Source organism: Phyllobates terribilis, unplaced genomic scaffold (genome assembly GCF_046119375.1).
Source record: "Phyllobates terribilis strain yellow unplaced genomic scaffold, ASM4611937v1 Scaffold_3__8_contigs__length_932513732, whole genome shotgun sequence".
Taxonomy (NCBI): domain Eukaryota; kingdom Metazoa; phylum Chordata; class Amphibia; order Anura; family Dendrobatidae; genus Phyllobates; species Phyllobates terribilis.
Genome location: NW_027362763.1, coordinates 782,282,767 through 782,301,711, shown reverse-complemented (window position 1 = coordinate 782,301,711; position 18,945 = coordinate 782,282,767). Strand labels below are relative to the sequence as shown.

Here is an 18,945-nt window from a genome sequence, read left to right as displayed (position 1 = left end):
TTTAACCGTTCTAACTTCCTAACAAAAAGAAATGATGCTTCAAAAATGATGCTGATGTGAAGTAGACATAGGAAATTTTATTCATTAACTTTTTTGTATGATATAACTATCTGGTTAAAGGGCATACAAATTCAAAGTTTGAAAATTGCAAAACATTCAAACTTTTTGTCAAATTTTTTATACTTTCATAAATAAACGCAAATACCGACCAAAATTTATCACTAACATGAAGTACAACGTGTCACGTAGAAACAATCTCGGAATCGGTGGGATCCGTTGAAGCGTTCCAGAGTTCTTACCACACTGGTCAGAATTTTAAAAAAATTGGCCTGCTCAGGAAGGTGAAAAAGGCTGGGGAATGAAGGGGTTAAATGCTTTGTGTCTTTGAAAGCCTGAACGTGTAATTTTTTGATACAAGTTAATAAACGCTTTCTTTCCAGCATTTTGTTAGCGTCTTTTTCCAGCGTTTTTATGAGCTCAAAAACTGGCATAAAAAGACACCATGTGAACCCTAATTGTATAAGTTTTGACATGCAAAAGTATGGGAAAACTGTGTGCTATTCCTTGTGGGAGCTATAATGGCAGCCACTTTCCTCGTCACCAGCCAGCATTTCTAAATCCAGATATAACTCGTCGCTGGCAATTTAAAAACCTTACTGATGTTTCTTGGATTTTTTTCTGCTTATTGAAGGCCACAGTTTTTTTTCCACTATACTAGTTATTATACTGGTATAGTATAATTTAGGCATGACACTTATTTTTGTAAAAAGGTCTGTCGATCTCTAGGGCCTGGCTGTTCCATGAACCTGTGAGTGGGAGAGAGGCTTTAGAAGGGGGTGGCTGTTGTAAAAGTGCAGTGCTGCTGGAAGAAGAGACTTAAAAAAAATCCTCACTTCTGTTTTCCCAGCCCACCCCCTCTCTCCTGCCTCCCTGCTTTCCCCCTAAACCACTCACTGCTTATTCACATGTGCAGAAATCTGATAGAATGAGACAGAGACCTTAAGGACACACAGTAAGGGGCCACTCGTTCTGTCCTGCTTCTTCCCAAAGGATATGCCTTTACTTTATCCTACAACATGGACTCCACGCTGCTCGCAAGCCATGTGATCAGGCATATGGGGTAAGTCATATATACCAGTGCAGTTTACTTTTAATAGTAAATTAAATTATGATGTATGCTATTGATTTTTGACACTGATGAGGTTTCACAGTTGTATGTTGTATATATGGCTTCAATGTGATCCTTAGAGATGCCACCTTAGGTATCACTTACGTATATATTACAAGGGTTCAGCAATGCCGTTGCTCAAACACTAGGACCTATTTCAAACATCTGTATGAATTGTGGTTTTTTTTTGCAATTGCATGGTCATGCTTTTAAAAGTCTTTACTGGAAATTTGTAAAAATACAGCCCTGTGTACACTGTATAGGATCATATCCTTTGACTCGGATCCAGGACACTGATAATCTCCATGGATTTGTACAAACAAGTCCATTAATCTCGCTCACTCCAGGAATTTAGTGCTGATGGTATGAGACCCAAAGATGATCTTTGTGGGATATTTTCCTGATGGCTTCTTGATCGAATATTGTTATTTAAATTCTTAAATCATATTACATAATAACAGATGCAAAGCCATTAAATAAGTTGTGTATATACTGTAGTGGCAAAGCTAGATGTTCCCTTACCTAGGGACCTATGCCAAACCAGAGTGACCTATTTGCGCCCCCCTGGCATGCAGCACCACGGGCACATGCCTAGTTTGCCTCCCTTATCTATGTCACAGCTGTACTGACTCAAACTTTATTTTTACCGAATTGATCTGTGTTTTCATCACCTTTTTACTATTAAAATTGAATTAGCACACTTACTTTTCAGTATTGTATTTGTATTGCTTTCTGCCACACCATTATGCTCAGTGTGAATGTAGCATCAAGAATTAACTTATAAATTAAATTACTTGAAACGCATGCAGAATCATAGGATGTCCTTCTGGTAAATCCGTTTTATTTACCTATAACCTACTTTAATCCCTAAAAAGGAATACCTTAATTTATTCATAAGGAATGTAATCAATAATGTATAAAATTTTGCATTACTATTTCTGTGGAGTCTTCCTCAACGTCAGATAATTATCAGAAATCACAATTACTCCTGCTAAATTCCAGGGTAGACAGTTCTCATACAAATCTCAAGACATCCTTATAAACTGGCTACCGTGGCTATTTGCATAACAAGAGCTCAGTATTGTGAACTCCCTGATATTGATGGAGCACTCTGTGTGCTATCCAGAATGAATTTGGATGGGTCTTTTCACTAAAAAGGTTGTGTTCTCCAGCTGACCATACACATCACATGCTCATTCAACAAACGGCTGTCTTTTCTGACTCCCCTCTATACATGAACACTTGGGTCCAGTGAGCGTGCATGTGTCCTATATAGGGAAAGGAAAGTAAGCCACTGCCTGACAACTCTGGTTTCGGCTTACCTGTTTGTAGAACAAAGGGATTGGGCTTTTAAATTTAATATGCCTGACATCATCTGTTGGAGAGAGTCAGGAGACCCCATACACATTAGATGGTTAGCCGTCTCATCGAATTTATTCTATTCAGTTGACTTTATTCTCTGTCTACCACCCTCTCATCTCCGTTCTGCTAATGGTCTAAGACTAATATCCTCTATAATCTGAACCTCCCATTTCTGTCTCCAGGACTTCTCTTGTGCTGCACCAGTTTTCTGGAATGCATTACCCCAGACAATCTGTGTTATTCCCAGTATATTACTAGGGGCAGGGAACTTACATTAGTGATACCACTCCAGCGGTAAAATAAAAAATATGCTGGATTTGTGCTTTAAAGCAGCTTTTTGAAGCCAGAAGTGGATCCAGTAAAAAGTCAAAGTATAAGTCCTTCCTTTTTATCTCCTGCAATGTTTCCATTCATTTCTGGCTCTGGCCTAAATTACTGCATTGAAACATAGAAAGCTGCAGTGATGTATTTCCAAAAACTGCTGTTAAATGGTCTTTATATAACCATAAAATATTATGGTTTTGTTCAATGCCACTTTTCTTCTCAGAAACTTTCAAGAAACCACATAAGCCTGATAGAGGAAACATTTACAACTGCTATGATGCAATATATACAGTATCTTTGTCTCAGTTGACATAAATGGTGTCAATCTTGATTGCTAAATAACATGCATTCATCTGAACCCAATAGTTTTGCATTTATGAAATTGACATTGATTTCTGTCTTCCCCGTTTTCCTGGCTGCAAAGTTAAAAAGTAGAATTTATTTATTTTTTCTTTTAGTTGTGAAACACAATATTTCTAAAATATTTTATGAATATAAAAAGATATTTATGACTGTTTCTACGAAGGATTTAGTACACCAAATTTGGGCAAGGAGTGTCGTCATATAAAAACAATAACATAAATGGGCAATTGCTGAACGCGAGCACAAGGGTGATACAAGCCTGCAGCCCTACTGCTATTTGTAGATGGGACTCTTATTTTCCAATATTTTGAACATCCCTGGTGATGGTCAGAATACAAGCCGAGTTTAAAAAAAAAATGGGATAATCAAAATAGCAGGTCTAGCTGAACTAAATAACTGGCAATGGGAAGGGGCATACTGGATCTTAAAAAGCCAGCAGTCTTGCCCAGGGTTATCAGCAGAGATCCAAGACAAAAGTTAACTCTCAAACGTCTGGCCAAGATGGTACCAGAAGTCCCAGAATCACACAGGACCAACGTGTTTCCTGTGACAGAGGTAGGATGTGAGCGGGCACCAGTACGGTTGTCATAGTTTTAACTAAATTGGAGGTATATGCAGTTAACTCACCATAGTGGCAGCTGCAGGTAGCCATTAGAATAGTGCTGCAGCAAGCAAGGGTGGCAGCTTAGTGTCAGGCCAGTATGACCATGGTTGTATAACAGTCGTGTCTTGCCTCTGTGTTAGGTATGACTGTCTGTTTTACCTACATGGGAAACTGATATGTAAAGCAATGAACTGACTGAGAGATCTTTTTTGATTTTATAGATAATATAATTAAATGACATCACCATTTTTTCCTCTGCAGGCTCTATCTCCATGTTTCAGTTGTCTCTGAGCTAGTGGGTGCAGACTAACTGCTATGGTGTCTTCCATACAAAGTAAACAGAGAGAGAGAGGGATACATGGTCTTATTTCTCGGTAGCACACAAATTGAATCATAGAATCATAGAATCATAGAATGGTAGAGTTGGAAGGGACCTCCTGGGTCATCTGGTCCAACCCCCTGCTCAAAGCAGGATTCACTAGATCATCTCAGACAGATGTCTGTCCAGCCTCTGTTTGAAGACGTCCATTGAAGGGGAACTCACCACCTCTCGTGGCAGCCTGTTCCACTCATTAATCACCCTAACTGTCAAAAAGTTTTTTCTAATATCTAATCTGTGTCTCCTCCCATTTAGTTTCATCCCATTGCTTCTAGTCTTTCCTTGTGCAAATGAGAATAAAGATGATCCTTCTACAATGTGACAGCCCTTGACATATTTGTAGACAGCTATTAAGTCTCCTCTCAGTCTTCTTTTTTGCAAGCTAAACATTCCCAAATCCTGCAACCGTTCCTCATAAGACACGGTTTGCAGACCAGTCACCATTCTGGTCGCTCTTCTCTGAACTTGCTCCAGTTTGTCTATGTCTTTTTTAAAATGTGGTGCCCAAAACTGTACACAGTATTCCAGATGAGGTCTGACCAAAGAGGAGTAAAGACCGATAATGACTTCACGTGATCTAGACTGTATGCTTCTGTTAATACATCCCAGAATTGTATTTGCCTTTTTTGCTGCTGCATCACACTGTTGACTCATGTTCAGTCTATGATCTATTAGTATACCTAAGTCTTTTTCACATGTACTGTTGCTTAGCTCTATTCCTCCCATTCTGTATATGCTTTTTTCATTTTTATTGCCCAGATGTAGTACTTTGCATTTTTCCCTGTTAAAAACCATTCTGTTGGTTGCTGCCCACTGCTCCAGTTTATTTAGGTCTTTTTGAATCCTCTCTCTCTCTTCTCTAGTATTAGCTATCCCTCCTAGCTTTGTGTCATCAGCAAATTTAATCAGTTTACCCTCAATTCCTTCATCTAAATCATTGATAAAGATGTTGAACAATACAGGTCCCAGGACGGAGCCCTGTGGTACCCCACTTGAGACATTCATCCAGTTGGATGTGAAGCCATTTACAACCACCCTTTGAGTCCGATCACTAAGCCAGTTATGAATCCACCTAACAGTTGCCTGGTCCATTGCATACTTGGTCATTTTTTCAATAAGGATGGTGTGAGATACTTTGTCAAATGCTTTGCTGAAGTCAAGATATACTATATCTACAGCATTTCCCTGATCCACCCAGTCAGTGATTCTGTCATAGAAGGAAATTAAGTTAGTCTGACATGACTTGTTAGTTACAAACCCATGCTGACTCTGGTTAATCACTTCATTCTTATCCATGTACTTACATACATGTTGTTTAATAATTTGTTCAAAGATCTTTCCTGGTATAGAAGTCAGACTCACCGGCCTATAGTTCCCTGGGTCCACCTTCTTCCCCTTTTTGAAGATAGGAACAACATTTGCTCTTCTCCAGTCTTCTGGGACTTCTCCTGTTCTCCAAGAATTTTCAAAGATTATGGAGAGTGGTTTTAAAATTTCTTCTACGATCTCCTTCAGTACTCTGGGGTGTAATTCATCTGGACCTGGAGACTTGAACTCATTTATGTTAGCTAAATATTCCCTCACAATCTTTCTGTTTACAGATAACTTGGATTCCTCTATTCCTTTAAAAGGACAGTGAAGATCAGTTGATGTTACATTTTCTTTCTGAGAGAAAACAGATGCAAAATAGGAATTAAAAAGTTCGGCCTTCTCAACATCCTCTCTTACCATTTCTCCATTTTCATCCTGTAAAAATCCTATAGCATCTTTGACTTTTCTTTTACTTTTGACATACCCCCAAAATCCTTTTTTATTGCTTTTGACATCTCTTGCAAGCCTTAATTCATTGTCAGCTTTAGCTAACCTGATACGTGCCCTGCAGGATCTGCAGACTGCATTATAATCTTCTTTAGATATGCCTCCCTCTTTCCATTTAATAAACATTTCTTTCTTTCTTTTTAGCATGTGTTTAAGTTCTGTGTTCATCCATCCTGGTTTCCTTAAATGCTTCCCATTCTTCCTACTTTTCGGGATTGTTAACGATTGTGCTTTGAGAATCTCATTTTTAAAAATTTCCCATCCTTCCTGGACATTTTTGTCCTTAAGGACATCCAGCCATTGGATCCCTCCTATTCTCTTTCTGAGTCTCTTAAAATCTGCCTTTCTAAAATCTAACCTTGAAGTCTGAGTCTTCACATGTCTTCCTCCTCTAGTTATCCAAAATTCTATAATAGCATGATCGCTGCCTCCTAGGGTCCCAGCCACCTTTACCTCCTCAACCATTTCCTCCCTGTTTATAAGGATTAGATCCAAAGTAGCAGATCCCCTTGTTTTCTCCCCTACCTTTTGGAAGATAAAGTTGTCAGCAAGAGAGGATAAGAATTTGCTTGACCTGTTAGTTTTACTTGAGAGAGATTCCCAACAAATGTCTGGATAGTTGAAATCTCCCATGACCACTACGTCATATTTTTTGGAGAACTTGGTCATTTGATACATAAAGAGTTCATCCATATCTTCAGCTTGCCCAGGTGGCCTGTAGTAAATGCCTACAATGGTGTCCTTTCCGTTGTTCTCTCCTTGTATTCTTACCCAAACAGTTTCCACAGAACTCCCAGTCTCTGAAGCTTCAATCTCTGTGCAGATATACGCTTTTCTAACATACAATGCAACACCTCCTCCTCGTTTATCAAGTCTGTTTCTTGCAAATAAGTTGTATCCTTTTAGCCTTTTATTCCAATCATGTGTATTGTCCCACCAAGTTTCAGTGATTCCAATGACATCATATTCCTTTTCCTGCATTAGTAGTTCCAATTCTCCTTGTTTGTTGCCCATGCTTTGTGCATTTGTATAAAAACATTTTAGTTTGTGATTGGTTTCTCTTCCTCCCATATTTTTATTATTTAGATTTTTTTGTCTTTGTTCTTCTTTTCCACTTCCAGTAGCAGAGATCTCAATAGTATTTGTCAGCTGTATGGCTTTTTCTGGCCTTTTGCTTCCCTTCCCACATTGTTCTAGTTTAAAGCTCTTCTGATGAGTGTAGCAAGGCGACTTCCAAATACATGTTTTCCAGTCTTCGTAAGGTGCACCCCATCTCTAGCAAGTAGTCCATCGTATAGGTAATTCATTCCGTGATCCAGAAATCCAAATCCTTGTTGACGGCACCATCGACGTAGCCAGTTGTTCACCTGTAGAATCTTATTCCACCTCATTGTTCCATGGCCATCCACTGGGAGGATGGATGAGAAGACCACCTGCGCTCCCAATTCTTTCACTTTCTTGCCTAAGTCTTCAAAGTCACTGCAGATGGTTTCCAGGTCCTTTCCTGCGGTGTCATTTGTCCCCACATGTATTAGCAGGAATGGGTAGTGATCTGTAGGTCTGAAGAGTCTTGATATCCTGTCAGACACATCTTTAATTTTTGCTCCTGGAAGACAGCACATTTCTCTTGAGGTTATGTCTGGTCTGCAGATAGCGGCCTCTGTTCCTCTTAACAGGGAATCCCCCATGACCACCAATCTCCGTTTTTTCATCACAACATTCTTCTTTCTCCATCCAGGAGGATTCTGAGGGCTTACAAGGTTATTCATTGCTGGCAAAGTCTTATTTTGCTGTATTTCTTCATGGTTCTCCTGCGTGAGAGCCTGGTACTGGTTCCTGAGCAGTATGGGTGCTGACTGCCTCTCGATCCTCCTGCTTCTCTGGGTCACATGCTTCCATTCCTCTGTTTCGTCAGGTGCAGTTCGAATTTCTTCTCTTTCTGAATCATGAAGAGATAATTCTGCTCTGTCTAAGAACTCTTCACCTTCCTTAATGATTTTCAAGGTAGTTAACCTCTCTTCTAGATTTCGCAACTTTTCCTCCAACAGGGACACAAGCTTGCATTTCTGGCATGTGAAGTTTGGCTTTTCCACTGGCAAGTCTGTGAACATGTAGCAGGATATGCAGCTCACCAAATGGCTCCTGGACTCTTCCATGTTCTTATTGTTAATGTTCTGAAAACAGTGAAAAAAGCTTAAAAAAAAAGCTTCAAAATGCAAATTATCTCCTCAGGACTCCTCCCCTGGTTTACCGATGTCCTCTTTTCAGCTCCAACACCCAAAATCCAGTGTTCTTTGAGCTCGCGGAGACTCTTCACTTACCCCAAAATGCAGTGGGAATATGCAAATTATCTCATCAGGACTCCTCCCCTGGTTTACCGATGTCCTCTTTTCAGCTCCAACACCCAAAATCCAGTGTTCTTTGAGCTCGCGGAAACTCTTCACTTACCCCAAAATGCAGTGGGAATATGCAAATTATCTCATCAGGACTCCTCCCCTGGTTTACCGATGTCCTCTTTTCAGCTCCAACACCCAAAATCCAGTGTTCTTTGAGCTCGCGGAGACTCTTCACTTACCCCAAAATGCAGTGGGAATATGCAAATTATCTCATCAGGACTCCTCCCCTGGTTTACCGATGTCCTCTTTTCAGCTCCAACAGCCAAAATCCAGTGTTCTTTGAGCTCGCGGAGACTCTTCACTAACCCCAAAATGCAGTGGGAATATGCAAATTATCTCCTCAGGACTCCTCCCCTGGTTTTTGAAGCAGACTGGAAAACATTATACAGTAGCATGGAGGAAACTATGCAATAGTACTGAACTGGGTTGATGTGAATCCAGCACGTAAGATAAATACATTTGCTAGAAGCTGCAGCACGATCTGCCTGTTTCTGCCTGGTCTCTCACTGTGCTGAGTGCTCTTTACTCCCTCTACCCTTCCTCTATCCAGAGAGTATATTAGCAGGTGTAAATCACTGTGATGGCAGTCCGTCTTTCTATGACTAGGACGCATTTGAGCTTTATTTCAAGTTGAATGATGAGTGGAGGAGTCAGTAAAATGGGAATCAGTGACTTATTAGTGGAGAATGAAGCAAATCTATGTGATAAGATATATTACAAAGTTTCTTAAATTCACATTTACTATTTATTTATGCAAAATTAGTTGAAATGACGGTAACCGTTTTATATTAAAAAAATATAGCCGTTATACACAATAGGTTTAAGCCAGAAATTTATCAAATAGTGTGATATGTCAGGCAACCAGAGACTATGTTTAGCAGATAAAGTGGTATTTCTCTACATTAGATTTGCTTTAAAACCTGGAGAAAGGACCCGTTGCTGGAGTGGGAAGTTCAGTGATTCGTAACAGATGGTCCCCAATCCATCCAGACAGTGTCCCTTTTTCAGATCTAATTAGGCTCATTAGGGGCCAGATTAAATAGTTATCTAAATAAGGTGTGGTTTGTTCACAGGGTGCTTGCAGACTCAGGAAGCCAGTCATTGCCAGTCTTCAGGGGCCATCATGATGTCTGGTTTGGATGCTGTATTGACGTGCTCGCCAGTAGAGCTTATACTTATTAAACAGTTATGTACGGTTGGCGGCTAGACTGCCTAGGATTTATATTGAATTTTCATGTGAATTGTGTGACAATAAAAAAAAATCTGATTTAAAACAGTTTTAAAATAAAATTCACTTTGTTGGAGCAAAATTGTAATCCACAAATTTTACCAGTATAAATATAACTTATTATTATGTTAATATATATTTTGTTCTACTATACAGTATATACAGCAGGTGAAATAAGTATTGAACACATCACCAATTTTAGATGTAAATATACACTGCTCAAAAAAATAAAGGGAACAGTGAAATAACACATCCTAGATCTGAATGAATGAAATATTCTCATTGAATACTTTGTTCTGTACAAAGTTGAATGTGCTGACAACAAAATCACACAAAAATCATCAATGGAAATCAAATTTATTAACCAATGGAGGCCTGGATTTGGAGTCACCCCCAAAATTAAAGTGGAAAAACACACTACAGGCTGATCCAACTTTGATGTAATGTCATTAACCCTCCCTCACATACAATAGGCCTGACAAGCACATCTCTTTTACTTTCATTTCTCCTTCCTCACCAGATTGTGAGGAAATCCCCTCCCTCCAGGTAGTCTCCTGTCTCTAGCAGCTCTGTGAAACCTCATACCACAGTTGGATTGCAGAGCTTCAGGAGGACAGATATAACTACGCTAATCTCTCAGGCTTATTGTATGTGAACACGTCACACTCAATAAGGTTGGTATTTTCTGTTTTTATTCATCACAATTGTTTATTTAGCTTGTTTTATGAATGTATAGCACAAAGTGTGAGGATATTTCATAGAAATAAGGCAGATTAAAAAAGAAAGTGTGCTGCTCAGGCATATACAGTAGTTCCCTAACACATATTCCTTCTCTTGCTTCAGATTATCTGCTGAAATGGAGAGGAAAATGTACAATTTATCAAAAAACCTTGATGTTGAGGAAGTAACAAACATGCTGTTAGATGATGCAGACCCCACACTCAATGAGGATTTAGGAGAGGAAAGTGAGATTGATTCTCATGATGAGGTGGAAGTATGTGAAGTGGATTCTGAAACAGAGCAAGATGGTGACAGTGATGAGGATGAAGATGTAGAATCTTATTATATGGGAAAAGATAAAAAAACCAATGAAACAAGAAGCCACTCCAGAAAAAACGTAGGGAACCTCAAAACATTATTACTCACCTTCCTGCAGTTATAGGAACTGCAAGTAATGCAAAAACTGCAGTTGAATGCTGGAATAGTTTATTCACAGATGACATTCTGGACTCTATTGTCACATATACCAACCAATATATAGACATTATAAAGGACAAGTTCATCTGCTACAGAACCATCAAGGCCACAGATGAAATAGAACTGCGTGCTTTTTTTGGATTATTATACCTTGCAGGAGCTTATAGGGCAAATAGACAAAGTTTGGAGGAACTTTGGAGTAAAGATGGGGATGGAGTTGAAAAATTTGGCCTTGTTATGTCCATAAACAGATTCAAGCTTCTATTTCGTTGCCTTCGGTTTGACGACAGAACTACCCGAACCGAACGTAAAACACATGACCGACTTGCTCCAATTCGTGATATATTCCAAAAATTTGTTGAAAACTGTAAAAAAAGCTATTGCCCTGGGGAGAATCTCACTATTGACTAAATGCTCCCTGGTTTTCGTGGTAAATGTGCCTTTCGTCAATATATTCCATCAAAGCCTAACAAATATGGAATAAAAATGTATGCCCTTGTTGATGCCAGTAAGACCTACACTTACAACCTGAAAGTTTATGCAGGAAAACAACCAGAAGGTCCTTACTGTGTCAGCAACAAACCCAGTGATGTAAAAAGACTGGCTGAGCCCTTATTTGGATCGGGTCGCAATATAACAGCTGACAATTGGTTTTCAAATTGTGATCTGATTGATTATCTGAAAATGCAGAAGCTTTCATATGTCGGAACTGTAAGAAAAAATAAAAAAGAATTGCCTACACAGTTTGTAAGTGTGAAAGGGAAACAACAGTACAGCAGTATGTTTGCATTTCATAATGGAAAGGTTTTGGTTTCCTATGTACCACAAGCAAAAAAAATTGTACTTCTTCTATCAACACTTCATGATGATGATGCCATCGATCCTGGGACTGAGGCACACAAAAACCCGGAGATAATTACATTTTATAATGCAACCAAAGGGGGCGTTGATACAGCTGATCAGATGTGCTCAACTTTCAACGTCAGCAGAAACACCAAACGCTGGCCAATGGTCATATTTTTTGCTATGTTGAATTTGGGTGGTATAAATTCACAAGTCATTTACCTTGAAAACAAGCTTGAATCACTCCGTAGACGATTCTATCTGAAAAAATTGGCCCATGAACTAGTGCTTGGAGAGCTACGCAGGAGAAGTATGAAAACAATCGGTATCCCCTCTCGCCTTCAAGTTCAGCTCAAAAGATTCCGCCCAGAAGATGATAGTGAAAATTCACCACCTGCACCACCTCCCAAAAGAAGGAGATGCACCACCTGCACCACGGAAAGCGGAATCAGAAGGCTTTCTAATTATGAATGTCCCAAATGTCATAATGCAATCTGCCTGACACATGCAAAAATGATGTGCAATTCTTGCTCTTTGCTCTGCAAGTGTAATTTTTCTGGGGAAACTTCAGGATCTAATTCTGATTGAATATGTGTTTAATAGTACTTAAGGTACCTTAAAATTAAGTTTGTTTCCATAAATTTTCTTTGTAGAGTTTTTTGACAGAGTCGAACTGGGGACTATTTGGCGGGAGTTTTGAAATGTTTGAATTTCAGAGTTATTAGTTTTATGTTAAGTAAATGGGTTTTTTTTGCACCTGATTATCTGTAGTCTCTTTTATTACATCCCTATGAAGGTCACTGATCACTTTTAGAGCACTGAAATTGCAAACATTAGATATTATAGGTATTTTTCTAGCCTGCGCCTGACAGTCACATTGTATGTGAACTCGTTAGAACCGATATTGTATGTGACGGAGGGTTAAAACAAGTCAAAATGAGGCTCAGTATTTTGTGTGGCCTCCACGTGCCTGTATTACCTCCCTACAATGCCTGGGCGTGCTCCTGATGAGGTTGCAGATGGTCTGCTGTGGGATCTCCTCCCAGACCTGGACTAAAGCATCCGCCAACTCCTGGACAGTCTGTGGTGCAATGTGACGTTGGTGGATGGAGCGAGACATGATGTCCCAGATGTGCTCAATCGGATTCATGTCTGGGGAACGGGCGGGCCAGTCCATAGCGTCAATGCCTTCATCTTTCAGGACCTGCTGACACACTCCAGCCACATGAGGTCTGGCATTGTCCTGCATTAGGAGGAACCCAAGGCCAACCGCACCAGCATATGGTCTCATAAGGGGTCTGAGGATCTCATCTCGGTACCTAATGGCAGTCAGGCTACCTCTGGCGAGCACATGGAGGGCCTGTGTGGTCCTCCAAAGAAATGTCACCCCACACCATTACTAACCCACTGCCAAACCGGTCATGCTGAAGTATGTTGCAGTCAGCAGATTGCTCTCCACGGCATCTCCAGACTCTGTCACGTCTGTCACATGTGCTCAGTGTGAACCTGCTTTCATCTGTGAAGAGCACAGGGCGCCAGTGGCGACTTTGCCAATCCTGGTGTTCTGTGGCGAATGCCAAGCATCCTGTACGGTGTTGGGCTGTGAGCACAACCCCCATCTGTGGACGTCGGGCCCTCATACCACCCTCATGGAGTCGGTTTCTAACCGTTTGTGCTGACACATGCACATTTGTGGCCTGCTGGAGGTCATTTTGCAGGGCTCTGGCAGTGCTTCTCCTGTTCCTCCTTGCACAAAGGCGGAGGTAGCGGTCCTGCTGCTGGGTTGTTGCCCTCCTACGGCCCCCTCCACGTCTCCTGGTGTACGGGCCTGTCTCCTGGTAGCACCTCCAGCCTCTGGACACTACGCTGACAGACACCGCAAACCTTCTTGCCACAGCTCGCATTGATGTGCCATCCTGGATGAGCTGCACTACCTGAGCAACTTTGGTGGGTTGTAGAGTCCGTCTCATGCTACTACGAGTGTGAAAGCACAACTAACATTCAAAAGTGACCAAAACATCAGCCAGAAAGCATTGGTACTGAGATGTGGTCTGTGGTCCCCACCTGCAGAACCACTCCTTTATTAAGTGTGTCTTGATAATTGCCAATAATTTCCATCTATTGTCTATTCCATTTGCACAACAGCATTTGAAATTGATTGTCAATCAGTGTTGCTTCCTAAGTGGACAGTTTGATTTCACAGAAGTTTTATCTACTTGGAGTTATATTCTGTTGTTTAAGTGTTCCCTTTATTTTTTGAGCAGTGTACATGGGTAATAGTAGTATTAGTTGTACTTGTTTAAAAAAAATAGTCATCAGTCTGGTATTTCGTATAAACTAAATCATAGCCCTGTCTAGCCTTTCTGTACACTTAGCTTCTCCTCTTAAATATTCTGTATGATATTTTTGTTTTATATTTTTATAACATATTCTAGCCCACAGGCATGTATATGCAGTGGGCTTGCGGTCCCAAAACAATGCTTTTATTGAGTTTGATATGACATTTTCCTTGCCTCTTCCACCCTCAATCCCTGAAAAAAAACATACGGTAAGTGAAACTATAAATTGTTCCAGATGTTATAAATGTTGAGAAATGTTTTTGTACCAATTTCAGTCTCATTGTTTAGATTATTTAAGTTTCCTTAGTAGCAATAATGAATACATTGTTACAAACATAAAATTAATCCTATCAATAGTTGAAATCCACGTCTGCCCTGATGATTTTCAAGCATGATGTACAGTTGAAACCAGAAGTTTACATATACTATATAAAAAGACACATATACATGTTTTTCTCAATATCTGACATGAAATCAAAATAAACCTTTCCCGTTTTAGATCAGTTAGGATTAGCATAATTTTTAATATTTGGCAATTGACAAAATAATGAGAGAGAGAGAATGTTTTAAGACATTTTATTACTTACTGCAAAGTCAAAAGTTTACATACACCAAGATTACTATGCCTTTAAACAATTCTGGGCTGCCCATATGATGATGTCATGTGTTTGGAAGCTTCTAATAGTTTTTTTGGCATCATCTGAGTTAATTAGAGACACATCTGTGGATGTATTTTAATGCACACCTGAAACACACTGCTTCTTTGTGTAGCATCATGGGAAAGGCTAAAGAAATCAGCCAAGATATCAGGAAGAGAATTGTTGACTTGTACAAATCTGGCTCATCCTTGGGTACAATTTCAAGATACCTGAAGGTGCCTCGTTTATCTATACAAACAATTATACGCAAGTACAAACAAGATGGGAATGTCCAGCCATCATACCTCTCAGGAAGTAGACGGGTTCTGTGTCCCAGAGATGAATGTGCTTTGGTCCAACATGTGCCCCTCAACCCAAGGACAAAAGCAAAAGACCTTGTGAAGATGATGGCGGAAGCTTGTAAGATTGTGTCAATAACCACGGTGAAACGAGTACTGTATCAACATGGGCTGAAATTTATGGTCAAAGCTGAAAAGGCATGTGCGAGCAACGCGACCTACAAACCTACACCAGTTTTGTCAGGAGGAATGGGCCCAAATTCCGATCAATTATTGTGAGAAGCTTGTGGAAGGATATCCCAAATGTTTGACCCAAGTCATTCAGTTTAAGGGCAATGGTACCAAATACTAATGAAATGTATGTAAACTTTTGACTTTCCAGTAAGTAATAAAAATGCCTTACACCATTCTCTCTCGCTCTCATTATTCTGGCATTTGGCAAATATTAAAAATCATGGTAATCCAATTTGACCTAAAACAGGAAAGGTTTATTCTGATTTAATGTCAGATATTGCGAAAATGTGTGCATATGTGTCTTCTTATATAGTGTATGTAAACTTCTGGTTTCAACTGTATATATTCAGTGTAAAGGAGCTTAAGCCATTATAGGGGTGGCACAGGATCCTCCCAAAACACTTCTCTTTTGTGCTAACATGGCTACTGCATGTCCCATTATGCAACCCTGAAACCACAGGTGGTGAACTTACATTACTGGAAAAGAAAGATTGGGTAAAAGGAAAAAAAAAACAGTGTCTAAATGAGTAGTGGTCTGACTGTTTCATTATGGAATTTACTTTTTTAAAAAAAAAACCTGAAGTAGCTGATCTACTAGAAGATCATGGACCAGCACATGTAATGTGCAGAGGACGCTGAAGCAAAATTATTGCATGTCTCTTTATTGGATACATAAAGGATTTGCCCCATACAAATATATCAAGAGAAACCCACATGGGCAGCCACCTATCAAGTCCCAGCATAGCAGAATGGGACCCTATTCTCAGCATATATGCCAAAAATAATCCTTTAACCCTTTCACCACAAAGCCTGTTTTCCCCTTCCTGACAAGGCCATTTTTTTTTAATTCTGACCAGTGTCACTTTATGAGGTAATAACTCTGGAACCCTTCAACGGATTCCGGTGATTCTGAGATTGTTTTTTTGTGACATATTGTACTTCATGATGGTGGTAAAATTTATTTGATATGACTTATGCTTATTTGTGAAAAAATTGGAAATTTGGTGAAAATTGTGAAAATTTTGCAATTTTCTAAATTTTAACTTTTATGCCCTTAAATCAGAGAATCATGTCACATAAAATACAGTAGTTAATAAATAACATTTCCGACATGTCTACTTTACATCACAATTTTGGAAATATATATATTTTTTTAGGAAGTTAGAAGAGTTAAAAGTTGACCAGCGATTTCTCATTTTTATAACAAAATTTACCAAAACATATTTTTAGGGACCACATCACATTTGAAGTGACTTTAAGGGGTCTATATGACAGAAAATACCCAAAAGTGACACCATTCTAAAACCTGCACCCCTCGAGGTGCTCAAAACCACTTTGAAAAAGTTTATTAACCCTTCAGGTGCTTCACAGGAATTATTGGAATGTGGAAGGAAAAAATAAACATTTAACTTTTTTTCACAAAAAATTTACTTTAGACCCAATTTTTTTAATTTTCACAATGGTAACAGGAGAAAATGGACCCCAAAATTTATTTTGCAATTTCTCTTGAGCACACCGATACCCAATATGTAGGGGAAAACCACTATTTCAGTGCACGGCAAGGCTCGGAAGGGAAAGAGCGTCATTTGACTTTTTGAATGTAAAATTTGCTGGCATAATTAGCGGACGCCATGTTGCAATTTGGGGAGCCGCTGATGTGCCTAAACCGTGGAAATCCCCACAAGTGACACCATTCTGTAAACTAGACCCCTCAGGGAACATATATAGACGTGTGGTGAAAAACCCTAGTGCTTCACAGAAGTTTATAACATTGAGCTGTGAAAATAAAAAAAATCACATTTTTCCTTCAATAATATTTTTTAGCCCCAAATTTAGCATTTTCACAAGGGCAACAGGAGAAAATGGACCTAAAAATTTGTTATGCAATTTCTCCTGAGTAAGCAGATACCCCATATCTGGTCAAAAACTACTTTTGAGGCATAGTGCAAAGCTCAGAAGGGACGAAGCGGCATATTGAAAACCAGATTTTGCTGGATTGGTTTGAGGGTGCCATGTCACATTGATAGAGCCCCTGAGGTACCAGATCAGCCAAACCCCCCATAAGCAACCCCATTTTACTAACTACACCTTTCAATGAATTCATCTAGGGCAATGGTTTTCAACTCCAGACCACAAGACCCACCAATATATCATGTTTTCAGGATTTCCTTAGTATTGCATAGGTGATGGAATTATTACCTATGTAATACTAATGAAATGCTGAAAACATGGTCTGTTGGTGGGTCTTGAGAACTGGAGTTGAGAAGCACTGATCTAGAGGATCACATTGACATCACAGGTGTGTCACAGCATTTTATATCATTGGGCAGTGAAGAAAAAATAATTAAATTTTAACCACCAAAATTTTGTTTTAGCTCCAGATTTTATATTTTCACACTGGGAAATGGGTAAAAATGGCACCAAAATTTGCCCCACAATTTTTGCTGAATTTAGAAACACCCCATATGTGGCTGTGCAGTACTGCTTATCCATATGGCAAGACTCGGGAGGGACGGAGCGCTTTTGCCTCCTGGAGTGCAAATTTTCCTAGAATAGTTTTCAGACTCCATATATAGAGCCACTACTTGCTAAAAGAGCAGAATCCCCCTCAAGTGACCCCATTTTGGAAATGATACCTCTTTGTGAATTTATCTACAACAGGTGTATTGACAATTTTGACTCCATGGGTATTTTCCAGAAACAAGCAGCAGTGGATGTTGCTAAGTGAAGATTGCAAACCGCCGTTGTAGTGACCAAAACATTGTAGTGACCAGTACGTTGTAGTGACCAGTACGTTATGCCCAGCTCGTGCTTCTGGAGACATGCACCCGTAAATTAGGCAGGCTCTCATCGTTACAGGAGTGCCAAACATGTGGATGCTAACTGCGGTTTAGGCACACTGTGGAGCTCAGAAGGGAGGGAGACATTTGAATTTGGGAGCAGAGAATTCCATGGATTTCTTTTGGAGGGTGAGGAGCCATTTCATTTTCCCAGAGCCTTTGTGCTACCCGTAACTTGGAAGCCCCCTATATTTCCGTTAACAGATGATGGACATGAGTGAGGACTGCATTTTTTGTGAATGGAGTTGAAGCTTTTATTGGGAACATTTTACATAACATTTGGGATCACATTTAGTCTGCACGCTACGCTGAGCACTTATATCGGGGTTTCCATCTAAATCTCCTAGTGGTGTGATTCAGATGAAACCCCCGAGGGATCCATTCACTATAATGAGGCAGCAGAGTTACTCTGAACTCCGTCTGGCCTCTGTTCAGCATCGTCCTTCTTTTCAGAAGTGCACAATATTGTGGCCGACGTCATTTTTATGCATGCCTAATAAAAAGAGTGACACCGCCAGATCACAGGTCAGACGGCATACAAATTGTCTCTATCTGCCTCATTATAGGGAATTTTCCACCAGGGTTTCCATCTGAATTACGTATTTCAGAGATTTCCACGGAAACCTCAGTGCAGAGCGCAGGATAAATGTGAGCTGAGCCTTGCTGCGATGTCTCGAAGGCTGAATGAACAAACAACAGAAGGTGAAGAATTAGTTTTATTTATTTTTTACGTCGTTCCTCGTGCGATATAAGTGATGGGGCGACTTTATTCTTTGGGTCGGTGCGATTACAGTGATGCCAGATTTATATCGGGTTTTTTATGATTGGCAGCTGTCACACACTAAAAGACGCTTTTTATTGTAAAAACAAGTTTTTGCATCGCTATATTTTGATCGCTATAATTTTTCCATAT

General features: G+C 39.8%; 1 protein-coding gene across 2 annotated transcripts in view; it reads left to right on the top strand.

The window, feature by feature from the left end:
* Window positions 1–872: 872 nt before the first annotated feature.
* Window positions 873–18,945, top strand: part of LOC141258338 (uncharacterized) — a 199,965-nt gene continuing 181,892 nt past the window's right edge. For both annotated transcript variants that reach the window (XM_073673345.1, XM_073673344.1), the window contains exon 1: window positions 873–1,120. The gene's annotated coding sequence lies outside the window, so the exon portion shown is untranslated. The remainder of the gene's footprint in view (window positions 1,121–18,945) is intronic.